At 43.9% G+C, this 12,273-nt stretch overlaps 1 protein-coding gene across 11 annotated transcripts in view; it reads right to left on the reverse strand.

The window, feature by feature from the left end:
• adck1 (aarF domain containing kinase 1) overlaps positions 1-10,704 on the reverse strand; it is a 443,325-nt gene extending 432,621 nt beyond the window's left edge. For 2 of the 11 annotated variants that reach the window (XR_013493314.1, XM_033643011.2), the window contains exons 1-2: positions 9,955-10,413; positions 9,574-9,633 (exon numbers count right to left, since the gene is read on the reverse strand). The gene's annotated coding sequence lies outside the window, so the exon portion shown is untranslated. Of the gene's footprint in view, positions 1-9,573; positions 9,634-9,954; positions 10,414-10,576 lie in introns of those variants that run through there. The other 9 variants (XM_033643007.2, XM_033643010.2, XM_078174855.1 and 6 more) reach the window with 7 other exon arrangements.
• Positions 10,705-12,273: the final 1,569 nt, after the last annotated feature.

Raw genomic sequence — 12,273 nt, forward strand, 5'->3', positions numbered from 1 at the left:
GTGTGCAAAGCAGTAATCAGAGCAAAGGGTGGCTATTTTGAAGAAACTAGAATATAAAACATGTTTTCAGTTATTTCACCTTTTTTTGTTAAGTACATAACTCCACATGTGTTCATTCATAGTTTTGATGCCTTCAGTGAGAATCTACAATGTAAATAGTCATGAAAATAAAGAAAACGCATTGATTGAGAAGGTGTGTCCAAACTTTTGGCCTGTACTGTATATATGCAGATTTATATGTATGTACATGTGGATATATGGATATATACAGTCAGGTCCATAATTATTTGGACAATGATACAGTTGTCGTCATTTTGGCTCTGTACACCACCACAATGGGTTTTAAATGAAACAATGAATACCTGCTGAAAGTGCAGACTCTCAGCTTTCATTTAAGGCTTTTTTCAAAAACGTAGTATGAACTGTGTAGGAATTACAACCATTTCTTCACACAGTCCCCCAACTTTAAGGGCTCATAAGTATTTGGACAAACTAACAAAATCATCAATTAAACAGTCAGTTTTAATACTTGGTTGCAAATCCTTTACAGTCAATGACTGCCTGAAGTGTTGGACACATAGGCATCATCAGATGCTGGGTTTCTTCCCTGGTGATGCTCTGCCAGCCCTTTACTGCAGCCGTCTGTACTTCCTGCTTGTGTTTTGGGTGTTTTGCCCTCAGTTTTGGCTTCTGCAAGAGAAACGCATGCTCAATTGGATTCAGGTCAGATGATATGATTTGGCCATTGCAGAACATTCCACTTCTTTGCCTTAAAAATGTCTTTGGTTGCTTTTGCAACATGCTTCAGGTCAATGTCCATCTGCACTGTGAAGCATCGTCCAATGAGTTTTGAAGCATTTGGTTGAATCTGAGCAGATAATGGTGCCCCAAACACTTCAGCTTTCATCCTGCTGCTCTTGTCAGCAGTCACATCATCAATAAATACAAGAGAACCATGCTTCACTGATGAGGTGGTGTGCTTTGGATCATGAGCAGTAACTTCCCTTCTTCCTTCTCTTGTCTTCCCATCATTCTGGTAGTTGATCTTTGTTTTATCTGTCCATAGTATGCTGTTCCACAACTGTACAGGCTTTTTAGATGGTTTTTGACAAACTCTAATCTGGCCTTCCATTTTTAAGGCTAACCAATGGTTTGCATCTTGTGATAAACTCTCTGTATTTATTCTAGTGAAGTCTTGTCTTGCTTACAAGAGCAGCAGGATGAAAGCTGAAGTGTTTGGGGCACCATTATCTGTTCAGATTCAAGTAAATGCTTCAAAACTCATTGGACGATGCTTCACAGTGCAGTTGGACATTGACCTGAAGCATGTTGCAAAAGCAACCAAAGACATTTTTAAGGCAAAGAAGTGGAATGTTCTGCAATGGCCAAGTCATATCATCTGACCTGAATCCAATTAAGCATGCGTTTCTCTTGCTGAAGCCAAAACTGAGGGCAAAACACCCAAAACACAAGCAGGAAGTACAGACGGCTGCAGTAAAGGGCTGGCAGAGCATCACCAGGGAAGAAACCCAGCATCTGATGATGCCTATGTGTCCAACACTTCAGGCAGTCATTGACTGTAAAGGATTTGCAACCAAGTATTAAAACTGACTGTTTAATTGATGATTTTGTTAGTTTGTCCAAATACTTATGAGCCCTTAGAGTTGGGGGACTGTGTGAAGAAATGGTTGTAATTCCTACACGGTTCATACTACATTTTTGAAAAAAGCCTTAAATGAAAGCTGAGAGTCTGCACTTTCAGCAGGTATTCATTGTTTCATTTAAAACCCATTGTGGTGGTGTACAGAGCCAAAATGATGACAACTGTATCATTGTCCAAATAATTATGGACCTGACTGTATGTATATATAATGAATACAACACTGACTTAGTGAAAGGGAAAAAAAGGAAAAAAAAAAAATCTCACAGGGTGCGAATGTACACTTCACATACTCCACCCAGTATTCTCCCTTTCCTTCTCTATTTTTTTCCCTCCTTCATGTCCCCCCCCACCCCCCCCATCCCTCTCACGCACTCCCCCTCCCTCACCTCACACACAAATACACTCCATGTAACCCCTTTGTTTTTCAGGTTTGTGAATACCTCAAGGCGCAGGCGCTTCTGGTTGTTGAACATGCTTGTATATATTCTAATGCTCTGCTCCATAACTCTGCGATGCTTCACCATGACACATCGGTTGACTGTAATACATACACTTAACAATTACATATACTCTCCTACAAGAAACCCACTTGCTAAAGTCAGAAGAAAAATCTCTTAAAGATCCAAATTTTAATCAAATTTTTTCATCCTGCTATAACAACAGACAAAGAGGTGTCTCTATCATGGTCCACAAGAGACTACCATTTACTTTAAACAGCACGGTAACAGACCCAGAAGGCCGCTACATCATTATTCAGGCAACAGTCTTTAACAAATTATATACAATCGTTAATCTGTATGCCCCTAATAATGATGATCCAGTCTTCTTTCACACAATCTTCTCTCTACTATCTAACCTATCAGACAGCTCGACAACTATAATTGGAGGAGACTTTAACACAGTCCTAAATGCTTCATTAGACCGATCTAGTAACTCAGTACACACAAAGCAATCACAATCGGCTAAGGTAATACAGGAATATATGGATGATTTTGGGCTTGGCGATGGCTGGAGACTCAAATACCCATCAAAGAGGGAATATACTTTCTTCTCTCCTGTGCATCGCTCATTTTCAAGAATTGACTTTTTTCTCTTAAATAACTCCATCTCACAAAAAATTACCACAAAAATACACCCGATCATTATCAGCGACCATGCACCAATATCACTCAATCTGCAAATAGAAACCATCCATAAACGGTCCCCAACATGGCGCTTTAATATCTCATTACTTAAAGACCCAGACTTTGACAAAATGGTGAGATGGGAGTGGGCAAACTTTCTTGAAGACAATGACTCTCCAACTTTATCTCCATTTTTAATATGGGAAACTGGGAAGGCAGTAATCAGAGGAAAAATTATATCATACTCCTCCTACAAGAAGAAACAGGAATTGCAAGCAGAAAAAAACATTGAGGAAAAAATTAAACAACTAACACAGGAATATGCAAACAATCCAAGTGATCAAGTATGGACCCAATTACAGTGTACAAAATCGCAACTGGACAATATTCTATCAAAGAAAACTGAATTTATCATACAGCAACTAAGATATAATAATTTTGAACACAGTAACAAATCAGGAAAATTTTTGGCTAATCAGCTCCAACGCAATAAAGAAAAATCTCTGATACCAACAATCCAGGGCCCGTCCGGAAATTACACACAAGGAGATCAGGAGATCAGGAGATCAATCAGATTTTCTATTCTTTCTACCATAATTTATATTCAACAGTAAACAATCCAAACCCAGAAAATATTCAGGCTTTTCTCGATAACCTAAATTTACCTCAGTTATCCACGGAACACAGAAATATGTTAGACGCCCCCCTAACTATTAATGACCTGCAGAGTGCATTAGACAAAATGCCAACAGGTAAGGCTCCAGGTCCAGACGGCTTTCCTGCCAAATTTATAAAACATTTCTGGACAATATTAGCACCACTTTTCATCAGGACAGTGACAGAGATCAAAAAGAATGGAGGTATAAGACCTCACATGAATACAGCAGCAATCAAATTATTACTAAAGCCAGACAAAGACCCCACACTTCCTTCTAGCTACCGTCCTCTATCACTAATCAACAGTGATATCAAAATTATCTCAAAGGCACTTGCTTCTAGACTGGAGAAAATAAACGCATCAATAATTCATAATGATCAAACGGGCTTCATTAATGGCAGACACTCAAGTAATAATGTCAGAAGAGTTCTTAATCTGATAAGTAAAGTACAACGCGTTAATACAAAAGCAATTATTCTGTCACTTGATGCAGAAAAAGCCTTCGACAAGGTCAACTGGTCCTTCCTATTTGCCACCCTGAGTGGATTTGGCTTTGGAGAGTCATTTATCCAGTGGGTATCAGCCTTATATAATTCCCCTAAGGCCACAGTCACCACCAATGGGATCACATCTAAAAGCTTCATTTTGCAGAGAGGAACCAGACAAGGGTGCCCACTCTCACCTCTACTGTTTGCAATATTCATCGAACCATTGGCTATGGCAGTCCGTCAGAACAGCAAGATCATAGGTATCCATTCCGCCAATTCAGAGCATAAAATTAATCTATATGCCAACGACATTTTACTTTATCTACAAGAACCGAAATCGTCTTTACATGAAGTATTTAATCTCATAACAAATTTTTCTAAACTTTCAGACTACTCCATCAACTGGTCGACAATACTGCCAATAACGGAGAACTCTTGGAATCCTGCAGACCAAAAATTTTCTCTCCCTGTGGGCAACATAAGATATCTTGGCATAAATATTTCACCCAAACTATCAGACCTGGTCCACCTGAACTTTAGCCCGCTGCTAGATAAGATCTGTGGTGACCTGAAGCGCTGTAATAATCATCCATCTCCCTCCTGGTACGAATAGCCACAGTTTCCATGATTCCATTCACACCCTCATCGAAATGGTTCCTGTCATTAGATTCTGCAATTATAAAATTCTACTCAAAGAACAAAACAGCAAAAATTAGCCTAAGCACCCTTCAGAAAAACAAATTGGAAGGGGGATTGGACGCTCCTAACTTTAAACATTACTATTTAGCTAACCAGCTACAATACCTATTGAAATGGTTATATCCTAACGAAGACTACAACTCCTGACTCGAACTAGAACAGGCGGACTGCAACAATATAAAACTCTCTGACCTCCCGTTTATCACCACTACACTCAGACGTCATAACTGTTTTAAGAACCCAATGATTGCTTCCACCTTATCAGCCTGGTGGAAAACACTACAAATCACAAACTCTCCGATAGAACCTTGCTTGCTCTCTCCAATTTGGCACAACCCAGATTTTGAAATTAACAAAAGACCTCTCCATTTTAGCACATGGGAGATGAAGGGAGTTACTCATCTCCATCACCTTTTCCAAGACAATATACTTATGACATACACAAACTTATTTCAAACTTATGAAATAAGAAATGGCAATTTTCTACAATATTTACAATTGATAAAAACAATCAAGAGGAGAATTCCAGCGCCTCAGGACACTTTGCAGCCACCAGAATTTGCCAAACATATTACAAAGCTTTCTCCGAGTAATAAGAAGAACCTTTCTAAGATTTATAAATTACTGTCAAAGACCAGTTCTATACATTTACCAATTTTAAAATGGGAAAAAGAGCTGGGTGTATCACCAGACCCTGACTTCTGGACTCAGATATACAAAAATACATTTAAGATGACAAGACACACTAATACACAACTTATCCAATTTAAAGTACTCCACAGAACACACATCACCCAACAAAAGATGAATAGAATGGGCTTTAGTCAATCTGACACATGCACTCAGTGTACTCAGAACACTGCAGACACCTACTTTCATGCACTCTGGTTATGTTCACCCGTCCAGCACTTCTGGTCAACAGTCACTCAAAAACTCTCCTCCTATTTTGGACTGCAGGATCCCATTATCTCCCAACCTGTGCTTAATTGGTGACCTGATGACAACTGACCTCCCAAACAGCCACTGCAACTCTCTTCTTGTAGCTCTCGCCATCGCCAAGAAAACAATCCTAGTCAATTGGAAAGATAAACAGACCCTCAACATCAACCATTGGCTGAATCTCCTTGTAGAACATATTTCGCTGGAGAAAATATCTGCTGGCCACAGAAACCAATTAACATACTTTACAGAAAAATGGTCACCATTTATTCACTCACTAAACGTGTCTGTATAGTGCCACTCAGCCTGTGAGCATATGCCACCTGTACATATAAATATTACAAATCAAGAAAGACTGTTGTGTAATATGTAACGTGTTTCTGTTAATGATGTAACCCCTAATCCCTCTATCTCTCTCACCACAATATACCACAGCGGTTCATCAGAACTCAAGGTCTTAAGCATGTGTTAGGTGCACCTTCTCCCCCTTGAATCCGGGCCTGCTCCCTGGCTCTGTGGGGGATCGCGGGGCCGGGCGGTTTCCCCTGGGGGCGGGTGCGTCTGGACTGCTCGCCCTGTGTGCCTGGGGGGGGCAGGGTCTCCTCGTGCTCCCTGGGTCTGGGGCGGCGTGGCTGGTCCCCCCTGGGGGGCTGTTTCCGCCCCTGGTGGTGCGGGATGGGTGTTCTGGTGCTGCGCAGTGTGGGCCTGCCCGTTTGTGTGCGGCCCGCGGTGGGGGGCGGGTCGGATGGGCTGGGGGTCCGGCTTTGGGTCTGTGGTGGTCTGGGGGGGTACTGGCGGGGTTGCGGGTTGGCCTGTGTTCCTGCGCGTCGGGGTTTGGGGGGGCTGGGTGGGGCCCGTCGTCCGTGCACCCTGGTGGCGCGCCTCGTCCTTCTGCTGGGGGTCGATTTGCTGCGGGCGTTGTGGCCCAGGACGGGACAATTGCGGGGGCCTGACGCTGCAGTTGCTTGGGGGGCGGGGTTGGGTGGGGGTCCGTTGGGTTTCCTTGGGGCCCGCCTGGCCCACTGTCCATGGGCGCTGGGGGCCTCGCGGCGCCGGGGTCTGGTTGGCGCCACTTTCTTGCTCCTCCCATCCATCCCTCCAGCCCTCGGGCCGGGCCTACACTGGCCTGGCCTCCTAAACCACATTTAGTTCACTCACCACACATTCCACAGTTTTAATGCACCACATACACTCACTCTTCAAGGTGCAGACCACTGATGGATTGGGGGGCTTCATGATGGGGCAGGCTATGGGACAGTGGTGTCCGGTAGCCCTCCATGCTGCCCCCCGGCCCATCCTTATCTGTTCTCCAATTTTAAAGCACCACATACACCTACATCTTGTGGGACAGATGGGAACAGGTTCCAGGTGCCTATGGCTGCACGGGCTGCAGGACAACAGTGTGCTGTAGCCATCAGCCTTGCCCCCACCTGTCTCCTATGTCCCTCAATTTTAATGCACCACATCACACTTATGGGCACTCACATTCACATTCACGGTGTAGGGTTAATGTTTCTCTGTCAGGGATCGGAGAATCATAGTAAGAGGGGGGGTGGTGGGTTTACACACACTGTAGATACGCATGGCATGGCTCGTGGGGCCCGGCCCTCCTGGGCTGAGGGTTGGAGCTAGGGAGCCCATTTACATCATGGTGGTGTTGCTGGGTTCCCGGTGTCTGGGGGGTCCCGTGGCCCTGTGGCGGGTGGGCCGGGTGGCGCCCTGGGGGCTCTGTGGGTTCCAGTGCATCAATCTTCACAAGAAGCTTACACCCTTTTGTGGCGCTAAGCTATGAAGACCAATGCAGACAAGTACAAAAAAAAAAAACACAAAGTTTGGCTGACCGGCGGACAGTGCGCACAACGTCACCAAAACCTCACAGGCAGGTTTCCAGGATATCAGGCACATTAATATTGCAATAAATACCCAAAAAAAACACTATTCAATGCAACTATCTGCAATCAGCACATAAATGTATCTCTATATCGACTGCCCCGTCACATCTGATGTCAGATCAAAGGATTGGCACCGTTTGGCACGTTTGGCACGCGTAATGGAAACCCAACCTGATTTGATTAACACAGCTGCAAACTAATGAGTTCACATCCCTCTCAGCCAACCACAAACAGCCACAGCATCAGATAGGGAGTATATATTCAGCATCTGTCATCTTAGAAAAGTCAGAAGAAAAGAAACAAAGTGAGACTGCGAGACAGAAAAAGAGCACACGCGCACGAGAGAAACGCATCATTGATTTACAGTTGTGGTGACCTCCTCCCAGGCTACCTTTGCATCATCAGCCCGTGGAGGTCTGTTCGCAGTTCCATATATTTGGACACTGCGAGCTTGGACCTCCCGGACCAAAACATCAGTTTCCTCCTGGGATAAGTTTGGTCGTCTGACGCTGCTGCTCTCTTCTGCCATGGCGAATTGAGTAAACTCTCATTACGCCTTCGTGCAGCACATTTAAGGGCGAGGAGAGGGGCTCATTTGATTGGTGTGATGTGTGTAAAACCCACTCCACGCCTTCTCTCCTCCCTCTTTCCGACTTGCGCAGGTAGGAGGGACGGAGGTGGGACAGACGAGTGGCTGCGCCAGGCGCACGGTGTGCCAAACTTGGAAAATCCACCTGGCCACACCCAGTTGACATAGCACAGGTGCGCTGCGCCCCCGCTTCGCCCAGTCTGCGGGAGGGACCGGGAAAAGCGGCGGACCTCCGGGGAAGCCTGCTCCGTTCTCCCCACAGTTAGGGATCGTTCATCACGGTACTGCTGCTGGGCAGAATGGAAATAAGTCCTGCAGAGTTACAGAGGACCTGGAGAATGTTTTAGGATAGTAATAACATTATATAAGATAATCATATTACAAAGATAATATAAGATAATAACATTATAGACAAAATTAAATTGCAATACTTTTTCAAAACTTGATGATTTTACCTTTCTGTACATTTTGTATACAAATTCATTTCATTTTCAATTTACAATGTTCAAAATTTTCTTCCGGAAACTATATCCTCCCCTATCCCCCCCCCCCCCCCCCCCCCCCCCCCCCTCTTATAGTTTCCCAAAATCCTGTGGGAAACATTCATTCATTTTCTGTTAACACTTATCCTGTTAAGGGTCGCGGGGGGCTGGAGCCTAACCCAGCTGACACTGGGCAAGAGGTGGGCTACAGCCTGGGCAGATCATCAGACACATAGAGACAGACAACTACTCACACCCCGAACAGTTTAAAGGCGCCAATTAATCTAACCTGGATGTCTTTGGACAGTGGGAGGAAGCTGGAGAACCCTTAGAAAACCCACACTGACACGGAGAAAACACACAAACTCCACACAGAAGGAAGATTTGAAACCCGAACCCTCATATTTGTAACAATGCCAACCACTGCACCCACTGTACCACTGTGCCACCCTGTACTGGAAACAGTTAATTTCGCATTAAGTGTCAACCATGTTCACTTTAGGAGTTACTATAATAATGCTCCATTATATGCAATGTCAGATCAACATTTAAGCTGGGTTAGCAGAGGTCAGATGTTTTCACCCATGCATCTCAGACCACTATGGTCTATGAAGAGGTAGGCTGTTGTTACTGTCACCAATACCACTGACCCCTCTGCATTGTAGACCTGTTCAAAGCCTGCATGATGGACTCCTGGAGCTCACATCACAAATTCTAAGTAAGTAAAGCTTTAAATGCAGTCATTTTACTTGTAGTGGAGTATTTTCACAGTGGGGTATTAGTAGTTTCACTTAAGTAAACAATCAAAATACTTCTTTGTGTTTTATAAAGTTGAGAGACACGCGAGATACAAATGGTGAAACTTGTAGCTGCAGAGGCAACGACAAGCTGACGTCAAGTCCACAGCTCCAAACACACTGAAGGCCACACTTCATCAGAGCCTTCATCCATATGTCTCAAACACTTCAGGGCTTTCTGGGATAGATCCCAATCACATCACAAAGACATATATCCCATATATAGTCAGTGTTAGTTTTACCTGAGCAGGATGGCAGTTGGGAGAAATTTTCCTCGAGGGCTTTCAACCAGAACTGGATGTCTTGGTTAAAGATAGGAAAAAAAGTTGTGGTTTAAATTAAATTTCCTAATGGATTTCTGTCGGAAAGAGTTTTCCTGGTGAAAGCCTACAACGAAATCTGTAGAAACCGCTGGAAAGCCCTTTACCAAGACAGCCCGATTCATTCATAAATTTTGCATTGAATATTAATATTCACGTCAGCAGTCACCGGTAATGACAGAGCCAGCTGACGGACAGGCTGTGGTGGTCCGACTGTAGCTTACAGCTTGAAGGCACCTCATGTTAAAGCTCGTGTGTATAAGAGCTCGTTACTGTACAGTGACGTTCTATGGCGGCTCTTACCTAAACAGCACTTGGTAACTTGTGTTGTGCTCGGGACTGGCTGCTTGTTGTCGTACCGTCAGGAAAAATTACCACAGACTATTACAGACATCCACACGGAATCGTCACCAGTCACAAAGAACTTCGTGTGAGGCAACTACCCAATGTTTGTTAATCAATGTACCACGCGCGTTGTCTTTCAATTACCTGTCCTGTGTTTCGACCTATTGCGTTTTCGACGCGAGAGCTAAGAACTCTGGTTAACGTAGTACTGCAAGCGATGACGGCTGCCAAATTCAGATTTACTGCTTACTCTATACTCTGATAAATACGCGAGTAACTACCTTTATGTTGTCAAGTAATACGGTCCGGGTGTATCCGTTAATATAGTCAGAATGTATGCCGTGACTGCTGCTGTTTATGAGAGAGAAAAAAATACACTGCGGTCGACCACGATGACGTTTTTTACACGCATCACACTCGGAAGTCAGCTGTTCCAAGCATAGATGATGGCCCAATTCCAATCCGATCCCTAACAGACTCACTGACTTAGAGGCGCGTTCATGTTAAGTGCGTGAGTGTGTGAGGGCTGTCCCATTGTCAAATCGTCAAGTCAGTGAGTGAGCCCTTTATGCCCCCTTACCGTAGGTAGCATCGATGCGGACTTACGGTCATAGACATATATACGTAGACGCCGCATTGACCATAGACATATATACATAGACGCCGCATTGACTGCCGCTGCCTGTCAGAGCCGGCGTCCTCGCCGGCCGCCATCTTGGATGGGTCTCGCTTCGCCTCCACAGTGCATTCACTTTTATTGAGGAAGGAGCTGTATGCACAAGTAAAATAGAATAACTCACTGAATTTTCAACTGATTTTCACGCGGTTTGATTTGTTACAAACGGCACACATGTAGTTATGATACAGGATGCTTTCGTACATTAAAAATGCGGGATTTCATGCTTTAATACTTCCTGCAGATAGCAACAGCATGTTATTTAGGTCACAACACAGTTAGGCTATTTTATTCACCTCAACCCCAGAGTGGGATGGATGGATTTTTTTATATTTATATATATTTATTTATATTTAGATAAATAGATAGATGTATGGATGGAGATAGATAACACGAGACAAGACACATGAGGGAATATATGCAGGGCTGATGGGGAGTGATTAGACACAGGTGCGGGAGACACAATCAGGGATCAGGTGCACACAGACAGGGAGGGGGCAGGGCAGACAGGAACCTGGAACATGTATGTATGTGTGTGTGTATATACACACCCCACCCCGGGTGGAGGGACGGAGGGAGGGACAGACAGACAGACCACCCCACTCTGGGGTTGAGGTGAATAAAAGAACTGTGTTGTGACCTAAATAACATGCTGTTGCTATCTGTTTATTGTATTAAAGCATGAAATCCTGCATTTTTAATGTACGAAAGTATCCTGTATCATAACTACATGTGTGCCGTTTGTAACAAACCAAACTGCGTGAAAATCAGTTGAAAATTCAGTGAGTTATTCTATTTTACTTGTGCATGCAGCTCCTCAATAGAAGTGAATGCACTGTGGAGGCGAAGCGAGACCCATCCAATATGGTGGCGGCGCAGGACGCGCTCAGGCAGTCGATGCGGCATCTACATATATGGGTCTGTCCCAAGTCTCTTAAATTACTGCTAGTTATCTTACCTAGCTGACTTTGCTAGCTGTTTAGCCCCTCCCACCTAGGAAAACATGCGAGGAGCTAGCACTAGGAGCGATGAGCGAGCATTGTCAGTTTAAGGCCCAATTCCAATCCGGCCCCTAAAGACTCAAGCCCTGAACCCTCACTGACTTATCTGACGTCAGCTGTAAGTGACTGAGTGAGAGTCTGAAAGGGCTCCGGATGCTACAAATAGGATGGGACAGCACTTATCCCCCTCTCTACAAAATGTTGTTAACATTGGCGGCTCTGGGCGTGATCATTTATCGGTTATTGTCAGCATATATTCCACACACAAAGAATATATATCTGTGGCGAGGGGCACTACAGGGAAAATTAGAAGAAAGCCGGACAACGCCACCTAAGGACTTACACCCCAGGAAATACTATTTAGGACTTGAATAATGTGGAAAGAATGGATAAGGAGGCACACAGGAACGTTACTGAAGAGTCAGAGACATGATTTTTCCAAATAACTCAAATGTTTTTATTGTAATAATAATAATAATAATAATAATAATAATAATAATAATACTAATAATAACAACAACAACAACAACAACAACAATAATAATAATGATCAAAAATAAAGCAACCAGGGACTGCTTAGGAAAAAGGAATGTTAACAAA

The sequence above is a fragment of the Epinephelus lanceolatus genome, chromosome 15 (genome assembly GCF_041903045.1).
Source record: "Epinephelus lanceolatus isolate andai-2023 chromosome 15, ASM4190304v1, whole genome shotgun sequence".
Taxonomy (NCBI): domain Eukaryota; kingdom Metazoa; phylum Chordata; class Actinopteri; order Perciformes; family Serranidae; genus Epinephelus; species Epinephelus lanceolatus.